Genomic DNA, 16,659 nt, shown 5'->3' on the forward strand with positions numbered 1-16,659 from the left:
ATTTGATTATTGCCAGTATAGAAGTTATGATTACATTAATAGCTACTGCCACTGCTTCTGCAATTGCTTTCATGCAAGAAGTTAAGACAGTCACTTTTGTTAATCATTTAGCAAAAAATGTTACTGATATTTCTTAGCACTCAAGAAGATTTATATAAGTGTTTGGAACAATTAATTGATGCTCTTCCTGATATTATTGAAATTATTGGAGAGGAAGTTCTGAGTTTAAGAGTAAGAAGCCATCTTGAGTGTCATGTTAAATACCAATGGATTTGTGTCACTGTTAAAATTTACAATGATAGTCACTATAATTGGGAGAAAATTTCAAGATATTTGCAGGGTATTTCGCATAATTCTAACACCTCTCTGGATAGTTTAACCTTGTATACTAAGATTATGAATTTAAAGAATGCTGTTCCACTGAAGATTTTTGCGTTCCATTCATCTGTGTTTTCATATTTTAATGAGAAAGCAGATCCAGAATGATACCCAGCAGCTTGCTAAGAATTTCTATTTTTTGCATGACGATGGTTATTTATTTATTTATTTATTTATTTATTTATTTAATGGATATTTTATTTATTTACATGTCTAATATTATCCCCTTTCCTAGTTTCGCCACTGGAAACTCCCTATCTCATCCTCCCTACCCCTGCTTCTATGAGGGTGCTCACCTACCCACTCACTCCCACCTTCTTGCCCTGGTATTCCCCTACACTGGAGCATCACACATTCACAGGACCAAGGGAATCTCTTTCTACTGCTCTCCTACAAGACCATTCTCTGCTACATATATGACCGGAGCCATGGGTCGCTCCGTGTGTACTTTTTATTTGGTGATTTAGGCCCTGGGAGCTATAGTAGAAGTGGGGTGGGGGGGCTCTGGTTGGTTGATATTGTTGTTCTTTCTATGTGGTTGCAAACCCTTTCAGCTTCTTCAGCCCTTTTTCTAATTCCTCCATTAGGAAACCCTGCTCAGTCCAGTGATTGGCTGCAAGCATTCTCTTCTATATTTGTCAGGCTCTGGCAAAGCCTCTCAGAAGACAATTGTATCAGGCTCCTGTCAGCAAGCACTTCTTGGCATCTACAATAGTTTCTCGGTTTGGTGTATGTACATGGGATGGATCCTCAGGTGGGGCAGTCTCTGGATGGCCTTTCCTTAAGTCTGTTCCACACTTTGTCTCTGTATTTTTCTCCTGTGAGTGTTTTGATCCCCCATCTAAGAAGGACTGAAGTATCCACATTTTGTCTTCCTTCTTCTCGATCTTCATTCCACTGAGTTTTGATGCTATGGGTATTATTGATAAGAATGTCTTAAGGTTAGTATTTTTATCTTGGTCAAGCTTCAAGCATATATACTTTGACCATGTTGGTCCTTCCTGTCCTAGGAATACTTTTATATGTTGATAAAACTTGCCTTTAACAACATCAACATGTTGGTGGCCAAAATACATGGCTTGAAACTTAAAATGGATTCCCAGACAGAGCCACTACTTTAACACACTGGCAGTCAGTAATGGGTAAGAATCTGTACAGAGCATTATCAGCCTAAGACAGAAATGAATTACCTTGGATAATGCATTTTCAGTGATGGGTAATTAAGGAATCCTTGTCAGAACAACCTAAGAAAGATGCAGTCTTGTTTATGAAGTAAAAAGGTGGAGATGTGGCGACCTCTTGGTACTGCTTCAAGGATATTGGCAAGTATTTGACATTGGGCTAGGACAAGGAGGTAAGCTCAAGATATTGATCATCTTGATAAGTCCCTGAATACCATGGGACCTTTGTTTATGCCTTATTTGTTCCTTGACTACATTGTTTATTCCTTGTTTGTTCCTTGACCACTCTATTTATGCCTTAGAACTAACTGGCCATATTCTTTGCATGTACTTAGAATGATATAAAAGCAGAATAGAAAAAACTAAACCCAATTTAGCATTTTTGGGAATCCTACTCTAGTGTGGTCTAATTGTCTTTTCTTTCTTTCATTCTTTGCTCCTTCCCCTGAGACCCTGTCAAGTGACTAAGATAACTGTAAGGATGTAAGGAGGCAAGGATTTCGCCTTAGCTGTAAGGTGAAATAAACCTTTTTTGCCCCACGTTACTTATGGTCATTTTGGCATCCATGTCACCAGTACCTAGTAGACATATGTTATGAGACTGATTGTTACTGTAGTTTGCTAGACTTAGCTTCATCACACTGATGATTGCTTTTTCTCTCAGTACATACGACCTTCTAGCACTATGAAAGTTAGCCATAGGGATGAAGCTTTCAGGTCAACACCAGCTTGATTTTCCATGTCTTATGACTCTAGGATGTGGTGTCTTCAGAAATAAAGTCTTACTATCAAGTGTTCCAGGATAATCAAAAGCAATAGAAATAGCCTGTAATATTTGAAGGTCTTTATATGAAACCTGTTAAACCACAATTCCCAGATGTAGCCCACTTCTGGCACCTACCAGTGAGGCTCACCTTCTCACTTAATTTATCTACTGTCTACCATGATTCTATTATGTGTGAGGCACACACACACTACTAACCGTAAATGAATACAGTGAGGAAGGAGCGCAAAGGGCCTAGTAATTAGAGTGTTTATGGAATTATGTGAGAGAGGCAGACTTTTACAAGTAATTGAGAAATTGCATTCAAGATGGCAAACAGAAAGAAGAAGTAAAAGGTGTTACACAAAACTTTGACAGACAGGGTTGGGGATTTAGCTCAGTGGTACAGCGTTTGCCTAGCAAGCACAAGGCCCTGGGTTCGGTCCCCAGCTCCAAAAAAAAAAAAAAAAAAAAAAAAAACTTTGACAGAATTCCAGCCTTAACTCTGGATGTTTAGTAAAAAAAAAAAGAATTAGCGGAAATACTGACAAAGTACATAATCTATCATTTGTTTATATTGAAAAGTGATTTTCCTCAAAGCTTATTAATCAACCTATCTGCTCACATATTTATTTTCTTTTTAGATCATTTAAGATTTAAACAAATTTTAAGTATATAACACATTATTACTAGCTGTAATTGCCATAAAATCCATTAGCTGTCTAGGACTATAGAACAACTAAATATATGTATTCTTTACCTACTTTTCACATCTCTGCAGACCCTCAGCCTTTAAAACTAGCATTCCACTCTTTCTATAAATTCAATATTTCAAGATTTCACATTTGAGATTGTACAGTGTTTATGTCTAGTTTAAGTAACTTAGCCTAGTTTTCCCTTGTAAGTCTATGTTGTCACAAATGGGAGGGCCTCCTCTTGTATTAAGACAATATTCCAGGCTAGGACTCAAAACCAAAAAGGAAAAGACTGAACAATATTTCACTGTGAACACATACCACATTTTCTTTAGCCATTTATTGAGGATCATTTGAATGTTTTACATGTCTTTTCTACTGTGGTTGATAATAATAATAATAATAATAATAATAATAATAATATTTTGTATATATATTGCATTTATATTTTGTGATATATATATGTATATATATATATGCCATGAATTCGTAAGGGAGCAAGGGCAATAGAGTTTTGGGTGAGGAAAGGAAAGGGATACATGATATTATTATTATATTATATTATTATATTATTAATAATAATAATAATTATTATTATTTTAAATTTGAGTCAAAGAAAAAGACTATTAAAAATGATTTTCATATGTTTAAAAATGCTGCAATGCCAGGCTTTATTGGCAATTCATCTATAACAGATCTTTTCTTTACCCAACTTTGTTTAAGCTTAGGAATCCACCTCACTTCTTGCTAAAAATTCAGACTTCCTCCCTAAAAATTTGTAATGATTATGTCTGGACTATGGGATGATGTTTCCTGTGCCAGACAAGACGGGTAAATTGTTATTTGGTTGCCATTACACTGTAGTAAAGCCAATTAACTAAATAGCCTTGCAAGTATCTAAAAATAGCAGATGAATGCTACTGGTTTTGCATATTAATTTAAGATTGGATAAATATCCATTTTGAATGAAGCTGTATTTCACATTTCCAATTAAAAGTCAATTATTTTTATAACTAAGGTCATCATTGTCTACTCCTGACCTCCCAAATCCATAATATACATATAAATTATTTGTTTGTTTGGGATGTGTGTAAAAATATAGAATGAAGTTGACCATTGAATGAGAATTGGGATGGCTTTGCAAGAGGATTAACTGAGTATCTGGGTATATGTATGTGCGTAGATGAGAACTTTGTGACTGAATAAGATGATATTTTAAATTTAAATGAACTGGTTTTATATGGATTTCTAAGGTGCTGTGAAAGAATTAACACTGTAGCCTTGACTGTATCCAGAGTAAAGATTCATTAATTACCTCCTTCAATCAGATGTGTATGTCAACAGGATCAGATGGTACTGACAAGTATACTTCCCAAGCCTGCAGATACCCAAATGACAGTAGTTACCTGCAGTTTTCCCTTTAAGTCCGATATCTTCATGTAGCTGTTTTTTTTTTTTCTTAGTTACCAGTGTGTGTGCATTGCAATTTAACAATGTGGCTATAGGAGTTTATTTCAACCCCAGAAAAAAATTCTACAGCCATTTTGGCGTCTTTAAGCTTAACTCTCCATGCACTGTGGTGAGTATGTCAATAGGAACTGAATGTGGATAGACATATGCCTTAGAGAAATTATGTGTCCTTCACATGTTACTGTAATTTAGTGGGAGACTTTTTGATGAGCAAAGTATTAATTTAGATATTTGGAAATAAATATGTTAATATGAAATTGGTCTTAATAGACAAAAACTGAAGCAATGGAATGAATGTTTTATACATACAGCTCAACAGTGAAGATATGCTAAGTACTAGGCCAGGATGTTGTTTTTCTATGATTGAGATTGTAGGACTGAGTATTTTAGGACTATTAAAAAAGATACAGAGCTCATCTGGTTTACTATATTCAAAGTTAAATAAAAGTTGTTTATAATTTTGGAGCCAAATAAATAAAACATCAAGTGGTCTAACCAATATGGATTATAGTTCATGAACTCTTGTAAAAAGAAAAATAAGTTGACAACAGAATAGAGCCATGGGTCATATACTTATATCTCTTTCTTTCTTAGAGTTTTTCATATAATGTCAAACATAAGTTGCATAGCAAGTTTAATATAATTATAACATAAATATCTCCCCTCGTTTTCACTTAAATTGTTAGGTTTTGAGATTATACTGTAATCATACTATGTATCCCTTCCCTTTCCTCCCCCAAAACTCTATTGCCCTTGCTTCCTTACAAATTCATGGCATATATATATATATATATATATATATATATATATATATGTGTGTGTGTATATATATATATGTGTATATATATATATATATATATATATATATATATATATCCAATTGGTGGGCTCTCCCTTGGAAAAGACTATTTTCCCAACTCTTAGCATTCCTTAGCTGCTTGTGGTTCTGTGTGTACAGTTGAGGCACCCTGAACTTTATCTCATCTACACCAGCATGTTTGTTGTTACCTTGTTAAGGCCTTGTTTAGATAGCCCTGTTGAAATGTCATGGATGTAGCTTTCTGACATTTCTAGAACACAGTCTCACTGTCTGCTCCTATGACTCCCATAATCTTTCTGCTTCATCTTTTACAATGATCTATGAGCCTTACATCAGGAGTTGTGTTGTAGGTATAACATTTGGAACTGGGCTCTACAACTCTCCATTTTGATTGGTTGCAATTTTCTGTAATGTTCTCTTTCTGTTCCAAAGATATATTTCCTCGATGAGGAATGAGGACTACACTTAATCTGTAGCTATAAAGACACATGTATAGAATGTAGATAAGGGTTATAGTGGTTTATTAAAGTGATTTTTACAGATTCTCCTCCAAGATCCATGATTTAACTAACCCTGAGTAGTTGGATAGGTTTCAAGAACTAGGCATGGTATTTCTCTTTTTGAGCAGGTCTTAAATCCAAGTAGATAGTTTTTGGTTACAGCCAAGGTATATGTATTACTACTGCACCCTTAAGATTATTCTGCCATGCTTGTCATTGTTGTGATTATAGCACAGGTGTCATAGCTCGGTAGGACTGTTGGTTGCTTCCCTCATTTGGAAGCTCATGTGATATCTTCTGGTATTATAAAAGCTAGTCCTTAGGGAATATGACTTCAGGTCAATCCAGATCGTAGGCCTTTGGGTCTTTTGTTTGAAGTGCCTGGTATCTTCAGCAATAGAACCTTCCATCTTCGAGAGACAGCCCAAGACCATAGTGGTAGTCTGCATGTTTTGGGCAGTCTCCTGGAAAACCCTGATCAACAGATCAAAAGAGGATTTCTAATGCCTGGTGATGGGGTTTTGTTAGATGGTCTACTTTCAGCTTTTTATGGAGGAGGGATCATTGTCACCCCAAGTGGGAACAATTCATTTAAACTATGTATGTATATTTACATATAGGCTTATATATAATTTAAATATTTTTAGGTAACTAGTTTGATTCTTAACAACTTCTTTTCAGTCATCCTTACTGTCATTTGCCCTCTTCTCTCCTCCTTCTGTATTTTTCTCTTTCACTCTTCCTGACTGAGCCTTTCTCCCATTTGTCCAGTTTCCCCTTCAGGTCTCATGTACCCTGTTGCCTCTTTTGTTAAGTCACAGAGTTCTGGGTAGAGCAAGAACAGGTGAGTGGAGTTCAAACAGTTAGTGTTTGAGGTGATATTTTTACTTTTCATGTTGCGTTAATTATCCAAGGTGGTTTTTCCTGAAATTGCTTGGAGTGAAAACTTTGTTTCTCTATTTGTTGTCATTTTCAACCCGGGAATTTCTTTCTTTCTTTCTTTCTTTCTTTCTTTTTTTTTTGGAATTGATCATAGAAGCCTTAAGAAGACTGTGGCAGGACAAATTTTGGGTCAAGGGTATTGTGGGTGAGTCCCACTCCTTCCACTGGAAGTCCCACCTGGCTACATGAGGTGCCCACATCAGCCTTTATATCCTCTTGCAGGGAGTCTCAGCTGGGGTGTCCTGCATAGCCTCTAGGAACCTCCTTGATCCAAGGTTTCTGGCTTGTCCCAGAGATGTTTCCCATACTGATTTCCCTTCTCTCTCCAACTCTCTTGTCAACCTTTTCCCCATACCTTATCCCCATCTCAGATCCCCTCCCCACCCTATCTCCATTCCAGTTCCCTTCCTCCATCCACCTCTGATGTCTATTTTGTTTCCCATTCTGAGTAAGAGTCAAGCGTCCTCCCTTGGGCCCTCCTTCTTTGTGTTTGTGAATTGTAGCATGGTTATTCTGTACTTTATGGCTAATACCCATTATAAGTGAATACATGATGTTTAGGGATAAAGATAGGACAGAGATAGAAGGGATGGCTACTCTGTGACTGGCCCTACTTAGGACCCACCCCTTGGGAGAGTACCAAACCAAACTATTAAGGATACTCTGCTATGCTTGCAGTCAAATTCCTGGTATAACTCTCCTCTGAGAGGCTTCATGTAGCATCTGAGGGAAACAAACGCAGAGACCCATAGCCAAACATCATGTAGAGCTTGGGGAGTCTTGGGGAAGAGCAGGAGATAGGATCCAGTGAACTGGATGGGATGGGTCAATGACACCACAAGATCACCTACAGAGCCAACTAACCTGGGACCATTGAGGCTTACAGAGACTGAACCACCAACCAAAGAGCATACGCGGGCTGGACCTAGGTTCTCTACACATATGCAGCAGATGTGCACCATGGATTTGGGGGTCAGAGGTAGGCTATGAAATAAAAGAGAAAATGTGGAAAGAGGAAAAGATGCCACGAGGTAGATGAATCATAAAAACATGGCCCTGAAGGCTGCCCAGTTGGAGTAAGAGTGGCCCAGGCATATCATAGTAAGTTGTATCTTAGGGATTTTGGTTGGGAATAGACAAAATGGCCATAGAGGGCTGATATCTGCCCAGCTCTATGCTATTTAAGGCTTATTATTATAAATATAAAAGTTGTGTGTCTTTTATCTGGGAACTGAATGATCGAAGGCAGAAACACCTGATTGATGAGTAAATATTCTGTGCATGGCTTATTTCATTTATTATAGAGTTTTCCTGATCTATCTGCCTTGTCGTAAATGCTACAATGGTCTCCTGCAAGCATCTAAGTACTTTAGTATATGTACATATAAGTGTATTACATTTTCTGGTTTAATTTTGTCAATGATGGACTTTTAACTCAAATCCTTATTAACTACTGTGACTAATGCTATAACAAGCAAAGGGGTTGCAAATAATTCTTCAATGCATTGATTTCAAGTCCTTGGGATACTGAGGCATGAGACTACTAGACTATTTTATGATTCTATTTTTGTTTGTTGAAGAGTCCTTATGAAGTTTTCCATAATGGCTGCACTATATTTCCCCAGCCTCATGCTAAGGATTTCACTACTCTACGCCTCACTAACATTGTTCTTTTTATTTTTTTTCATAATTTTCACTGACTGCGTTCATTGTACATGGTACTGTTATATATTTCATATTATATATTTTGTATTTACATATATTTTAATCCAAGTATAGGATATACATTGAGTTGATTTCCCTTACTTCTTTTCACCCTCCTATTCTTTTCCTTTTCACTCCTGAATCCTTTGTTTCCCTCAACAGTTTCACTTTTAGTTTCATGTCATATATATACACATAATTCCATGAATCTATATAAAATCTCAGAACAACATATGGGAGAGGATGCATAATGCTTGTCATTCTGAGACTGTTTTTATTTGCTTAGTATGGTCATATTCAGTTGAATCCACATTTCTTCCAGTGACATAATTTTACATGATTGAATTTATTTCATGCTTATTTTAAGAATCATTCTTTCTTGTTGGGCTTTTAGCTTGTTCCCATAGCTTAACTATTGTCACTTGTGCTAGAATACCCACTCGAATATCTCTGTAACATGTTGAGTTCAATAGTGTAGCTGAGTCATATGGTATATCTGGATTCAGTGTTTTGAGACCTCTCCATCTTGATTTACAAAGTGGCTGATCTAATTTGTCTTCCTCTGAGCAGTGTGTACATAATCCCTTTCTTCACATCCGCACTGCATCGGTTGATACTTGTGTCCTTAAATGCTGCCTTTCTGACTGGGGAAAACAGAATTCCAATGTTATTTAATGTGCATTCCTTTGATGGCTAGTGAATTTGAACATTTATTTTATGTGTTTATTGGCTATTTGTATATCAGATTTTAAGAAATGTCTGTTTGTTTTAGCTCATTTATTAATCATGTTTGAGTAAATAAAAGTATGTATGTCGATAGATATGCAAGTAGAAAGAAGACTTTCTAGGAGAACCAAGGTAACTAAGGGGAGGAAGCTATGCATTGTATGACAATGTTAATAAAGTATCATCTACAATGAGAATATATGAAGAAGATTTACAAAAGTGAAATAGAGTAAAATAAAATAGAATGTCTGAGGTAATTACATGTATGAAAGATCAGTACTGGTTGAACCTTATTTCTGCTTATACAGAAATACAAATGAGATATTGTGGTGGGAAGTGGGCTTCTCTTTATTGATTGAAATTTCAAAATGTGAGAACAGAAGGCCACCTAGAACTCTACTGCTGTTCTTCTATGAAACTGAATGTTCCTGGGTAGCTAGGAGACCAATGTCCTCCACCTGGATGATGTAACTCAGGAAAGAAAATGAACAGAATGAGAGAGCTTCATGAAGGCTGAAAAAGGCTAGCTGACCAGTTCTTCCTTTCCCATTTTAGTCAATGGCAAGCTATCAAGATTCTTTAATTAAGTCCTTCTGTCATACTGAGAGAACACAGTCAGTAGCAATTATACGGCAAAGAAAATATATGTGTGAATCTTATTCCTTCCTTCTTTTCTCCCTTCCTTCTTTTTGCTTTCCTCCCTTCCTTCCTTCCTTCCTTCCTTCCTTCCTTCCTTCCTTCTCTCTCTTTCTTTCTTTCTCTCTTTTTTTCTGTGTATATGTGTATATATTTAACCAATTAATTACTTTTACTGGTATAGGGGGCACATATGTGTCATAGTGTTCATTAGAAGGTTAGAAGATGATCTGAGTCATTTCTCTCCTACCGTCTGGGTCTTGGAAATCAAACTCAAGTAGCAGGCTTGGCAGCAATATCATTTATGTGCTGAGCCTTGTAGCCTACCTGGATTTTGTTTTTAAAGCCTTTTGTTTCCTTGTATGTGTCAGCTGACCTGGGTGACAGCCTAAGCCCAGAAATCAAGTCAGTGCAAAGGGGTCCCAGTACCTGACTCTAAACACATGGGCTAAAATGCCACACATCTTCCCCATCTTACTTGCCCTTGTTGATCTTGGTTGTCAACTTTAGTGGACTTCGAGATGCCCAGAAAACTACTGTAGCACAGTCCCGGGAGCATCTGTGTAGATGATTCCAGAGATGTGTGGCATGGGGGCTAGAGAAGTGAGGGAAGATGCTCTCTGAACATGGGTGGAATCATCCAATCATCTGGGAGCCTGGATGGGATTAGAAGCAGCACAGGGAAGAAGCTGATATATGATAGTCTCTCTCTTTCTCTCTCTGTCTCCCTTCTGTTGCAAATTGAGGAGAGATTTCATTTTTCCCCTGGAGTTTTTGTCCTGCAATCATAAATAAATAGAAATATGCATGAAATGGAAGTGGACATGTATCTTAATATCTACACGTAGTGACCCAAATGCCTAAGCAGATTTACTATCTGCACTGTGTATAATTAGGTATAAAATCTAACAAAACTCCATGTGTATAGTGAAGTAATAATCTGTTTCTTTTGAAAACCTCATCTTGTGTACAAATTTTTTTTTTGCAACACATGTGGATTAGTACCTGGAATGGATGGTTTGAAAATGTTAAGTGAAAGCTACGACTTAAGCCAACATGCTATAAGAAGACAAAAATCAGAATAAAAATCACTGTTCTTCTGTAGTGGTAGAAATTAAAGAAAGATCCTTCAATGTGTGGGCATATACTTTTTTATTTTTTAAACTTATTCAAATGATCGAATTGTTAAGTTCTCTTGGAACTAAACTTCTCAGTAACTATTATTTTACATTTTAGCAAAGAAAGTTAACTACTTACCCATTTCAGGAGATGCTTGATGGTTTTCCTTCCTTTTTTTCTTTCTTTTTTGTCTTTCTTCCTTCCTTCCTTCCTTCCTTCCTTCCTTCCTTTCTTTCTTTCTTTCTTTCCTCTTTCTTGTATCCTGTTTATCCTGTTAACATAGGTTTTTTTAAGTCTAAGTAAGTTATTGAAATTAGCTAGTGGATTAATTACACTTGGGCTTTTGCCCAAACTAACGAAGTTTGCAGGGTGAAAAGGCAGCATATTTAATTGGACAGTGTCAAGTTGTCCCAAGTCCATGATGACATCAATCATGAAGACTCAGTTATACTCACAGAAACAAACCCAAGTGTCTGGCATTCGGATCAAAAGAATTAAAAAGGTCTAAAACCAACATTTTCCTTTGTGTTGCTTAGCATAAATAATACTAGAATCTCTTAGGGTCTTTGGCCTGTAGACGGGAACTGAGGCAGTAAACATGTGCCTTTTTCTGAAATTGTGTGCAAAAAGACTGATGGTATTCAGTCGTAATGACTTGATTAATCTTGCAACTTCCAAACAAGGTTAGAGTTCTACATGGGACTGACACCCGTGGTACCAGTTGAGCATGTGGCTTTGTGTGTATATTGCTCCACTTTGGGGCTCTATTTCCCAGGAGGTGAAGGTTGAAATTCATGCAAAGAAAAGGATTTTTACTGATTCATATAATCAAGAAATTTAAAAGGACTAAATTCAAGTGCATCTGAATTCAGTAACTTACATGTTAGATATAGTAGTTCTTCTGGGTCTTTCGCCCAGCTTGGCCATACTTTCTTCCATGTTTTGACTTCATTTTTAGGGTCCATGTGGTCACAAGATGGCAGCAGCTGCTGCAGCCTACACCTCAAGTTAAAGCCAAAAGGAAGGGGGTGTTGTTCTTTCTGTTTAAATAGTCTTTTCTGGTTGCTCAAGGAAAAGCCCTAAGATTAACTCTGACTTATTCTGACTGACTTGGCCAGATCTAACTGTCTATTCCTGGATCAATTGCAGTAGCCAGGGGAATTCAGAGTTCCGAGTGGCAAAACTAGGCCTTTTGTTCCCGTCCCTACAAGTAGTAACTAAGAACTAACTCAAAGCACCTGGATTTAAAGTTAGGCTGGAAGAAAGAGGAATTGGATGTGAAAGCATCAAGACTACCCACAATGCTCTTATCATATTTATTATATTTAAGTTAATTTAACACTTAGAAAACTGAAGTAGAAAACCTATCTAAGTGTGGAAAGAGAGAAAGAGCTGTGACACCATCCCAGTGTCACTTGCTGACTCTGTGAGCTCAGGATGATTATAATTGGTTTGATCTTACTTTCTCCAGCTGCAAAACGCAGATAATATTTTTAATTTTGCCTACCCCTCAGGTGACTATGAGGAACCAAAAAGATGTTTGTGATAAAAATCGCAATATGTTGTTCAATGAACAGCTTATGTAGAATCGGCTGTTCAGCCCTTAAGATACTTCTCTGCAGTACATACTAGTACAAAAATTCAGTTTTATGTGGAACAGGGGTCGAGAGTGTCTGAGTAACTACACAGCATTACACGATTGAGGAAACAGTGATGTTTGTCTCACTGTAAACTTAATGATAGTTACTGTAAACCAATTATAAAACTGGATTTCATTATAGTTGAGTCACATTTTGCTATATTTTAACACATTTAAAACTAGTATGAATAGCTCCTGCTTTCTTTCTTGCTCTCTTACACTCTGTCCCTTCTCTCTCTGTTTCCCTCCCCCCTCATTTTCCAAGTGCCCCCCCCCTCTCTCTCCCTTTCTCTGTCTCTACTACTCCCTCAATGCTTCTCCCCATTCCCTAAATAAACTCTATTCCATACTGAAAACAAACAAACTAAAAACTAGCATGAATCTTAAAACTGCCGGTTAGCACTGAACTGAGAATAGGACCCCCGTTGAAGGAATCAGAGAAAGAACTTGAAGAGCTTGAAGGGGCTCGAGACCCCATATGTACAACAATGCCAAGCAACCAGAGCTTCCAGGGACTAAGCCACTACCTAAAGACTATACATGGACTGACCCTGGACTCTGACCTCATAGGTAGCAATGAATATCCTAGTAAGAGCACCAGTGGAAGGAGAAGCCCTGGGTCCTGCTAAGACTGAACCCCCAGTGAACTAGACTGGTGGGGGGAGGGCGGCAATGGGGGGAGGGTCGGGAGGGGAACACCCATAAGGAAGGGGAGGGGGATGTTTGCCCGGAAACCGGGAAAGGGAATAACACTCGAAATGTATATAAGAAATACTCAAGTTAATAAATAAAAAAAAAAATTCTAAAAAAAAAACAAAAAAAAAAAACAACTGCCGGTTAGGATCCAGTAATGGCATGTTAGTCACTACCTGCCTAGGAATGAATTTGGTTACTGATGTTATTTCAATTGAGCTGGCTGTGTATTGAATTTAAATGCCAAGCAAAATGCTATGAAGCTATGAATATATCTTCCTATGAAAGTTGCTGAACAGAAAGACACAGGAAAAGTAGTGAAGTACTGAGGAGAAACGCGAAGCCAATGTTCATCCCTATGAAGACAGATATGACTTTATATACTCTTATTGTTTGAAAATTAATATGTTGTGAAGACAGATATGACTTTACATACTCTTATTGTTTGAAAATTAATATATTCTTCTACGGCAGTGACCACATGCTTTATAGTATCTCAAAAAGGAAATGTCCTGAAAATAAATCTATGTTATGTTTGTTACTAAAAATGTAATAAAGGATTGACAGTCATATGCCATGATTTATGAATGCCATAATAAATTTATACTACTGCTATTTTTGTCTTAGATGCGAGTTTGCTGATAAATATTTATGTACAAACATCTCTCTAAGAATGTTCTAATTAAAAAAATTTTGAACAATAAGAAGGCATGTGCCATAGATTAACTGGCATCAATGCATTTTATTGAAAGCATATAAAATGTTTGCATTTCTGGTAGCTCATGGTTTTAGATCTTGAACTGATTCATTCACTACCTTGTTATGCTACTGGAATGAAATAAGAGAGTTTTATACTTTAATCATATTTTTCCTTACAAATCCATTCTGAGTCAACTATTTTCAGGAATTTTAATCTAAAAGAGAAATCACCAGTGAGAATTCTGCGAAAAACTTAAAAAATAATATTAAGAGAACTTGAGCAGAGTGGCACAGGCCTTCAGTCCCAGCATTAGGAAAGCAGAGGCAGGTAGACCTCTGTCAGTTCTAGACCAACCAAATCTACTTAGTCTACCAGGCAAGACCTTGATCTAAAAAAAAAAGTTGTTGACTGTTACAATGGAAACAAGGACAGATTTCCTTCAGGCCAAGCAGCTACTCAACCTCGCCTTTCTTTTTCTAAAACTTGGCTTTAATTAGATCAATAACTTTGAGGCAATTTTCAAATAACTCTCCTCCTCCTCTTCCTCCTCCTCCTGCTCCTCCTCCCCCTCCTCCCCCTCCTCCCCCTCCTTCCTCTCCTCCCTCTCCTCCCCTCCTCCCCTCCTCCCCCTCCTCCCCTCCTTCTCTCCTCCCCCCATCTTCCTCTTCCTCCTCTCAGTCCTCCTCCTCCTTCATTTTTTTTCAGACAATACATTCCAACTGCAGCTTCCCGTCGCTCCACTCCTCCCAGACTCCACACTTTCCCTCTCCCAGAGATCCACTGCTTCCCCATTCCCTTTCAGAAAAGAGTAGGCCTCCAGGGATATCAACTGAACACAGTGCAGTAACTTACAATGAGACTAAGCATAAATCCTCCTATCAAGGCTGGACAAGGCAACCCAGTAGGAGGAAAATGATTCTCCAAACAGGCAAAAGATTCAGAGACATCCCCACTACCACTGTGAGGAGTCCCACAAAAACCCAAGCTAAACAACCACAACATATGTGCAGAAGACCTAGCATAGACCCTTGCAGGCTCTGTGCCTGCCATTTCATCTCTATGAGCCCCTATGAGCCCTGTGTAATCGAGTCTTTGGACTGTCTTCTCCTGGTGTCCTTGAGCTCACTGGCTCCTACAATCATTCCTCCTGCTCTTCTTCAGGCTTCCCTAAGCTCTGCCTCGTGTTTGGGCGTGGCTCTCTGCATCTGCTCCTGTCAGTTGCTGGGGAAAGCTTCTCTGATAATGATTGGCCTAGACACTGATCAGTGAGGTTACAGAGTATCATCAGGAATCATTTCATTGACTTTTTTTCACCAGCTGTGGTTCTACCTTCTACTTTCTACCATCCAGCTTCCATTTTCTGGCACGAAAGGAAGCCTATGCTTAACACTGCCTGAACGATCAATTAGCTCTCATATCAGCTCTAGTAGTTAAAGCAGGTAATTTAGTTTGTTGTTATTGTTGCTACTTCCAGAAGTTATTCTCTCATCTATAGATAAAAAGTTCATTGGGGAGAGAAGAGGTAAGTTGAAATTCAGGGACTGGCTACTCTTTTCTTTCTCCTTCTTTCTTTCTCTTTCTCTGTCTCTCTTTTTCTCTCTCTCTTCCTCTCTTCCTTCTTTTCTTTTATTATTAAGGACTTTTATTCTTCCAAGTAATGGAACTTGATCTAACTTACTATTTTTTCCCCTTACATTACACACACACAACTGTATCCATTATCAAATGGTATACATTTCTAAAGATTTACTCAAAAAACATACTTGATCAGTATTTGCAGTTCGTAATTGCTTATACAGTTGATACCATGGCTTAGTACAAGTCACCCACTGCCACTGGACCAGCTTGTAGTCCCTAAATTGTGGAAGTTCACAGGAACTCCATATTCAGAGACTGTGAAGTCACTGAATGAAATAAAGTCAAATTTGGTTGTGGATTACATTAAAAACTCTCATTAGCAGAGGTCGGGTGTTTTCACTTAGAAGTGAACATAGTTATCACTGTTTATTGATGATCTGTTAGACCTCAAAACATTTGGTAATAGAATCTCTTTACTACCAAAGCACGTTAGAAACAACTTTTTTCTCTAGGAAAATGGTAATGTGCATGATTGCAAATATTAATAAATGTGACATAATTTCTATTTTATATCTTGAGACTCACGCTGACAGCTATCCTAATCTTCTAGAATTACCAAACACCGTGAAACACAAATAATGAATATATTCCAGAAACCATCACTCCTATTACTACAAATATTAATTTTTTCTTGATACTTTATAATTTAGAGGATTGTTTCATATGCAATATCTTGTTAACATCTAAACACCAAAGGGAACTGCTCTTGATTGCTTCTCGTTTCCATATAATTTATGTGGTTCCCTGTTACAAAAGAACTATCCATTTCCTGTTTGGTTAATGCCATTATTATTAGAAGTTCTTTGAAACAGTGTGGCATCTTCAGAATTGATTTAACTGGAAATTAAGGGATAGGGAGTTGGATTGGCCTGGTGGAAGAATGGAAACCAAAAGGAGTTGATCAAAGCTTATGACATCTCAAAAGCAATTGTTGCCTCATCTGTTGTTTGAGATAGTGTCTTCCTTGCTATGTAGCTAAGGTTGGCCCTGAACTCACTATATACCAAGGCTAGTTTTCCATTCAAACCCTCCATCTTGGGTCCCCAGAGAGCTGT

This window comes from Rattus norvegicus, chromosome 5 (assembly GCF_036323735.1).
Source record: "Rattus norvegicus strain BN/NHsdMcwi chromosome 5, GRCr8, whole genome shotgun sequence".
Taxonomy (NCBI): Eukaryota; Metazoa; Chordata; class Mammalia; order Rodentia; family Muridae; genus Rattus; species Rattus norvegicus.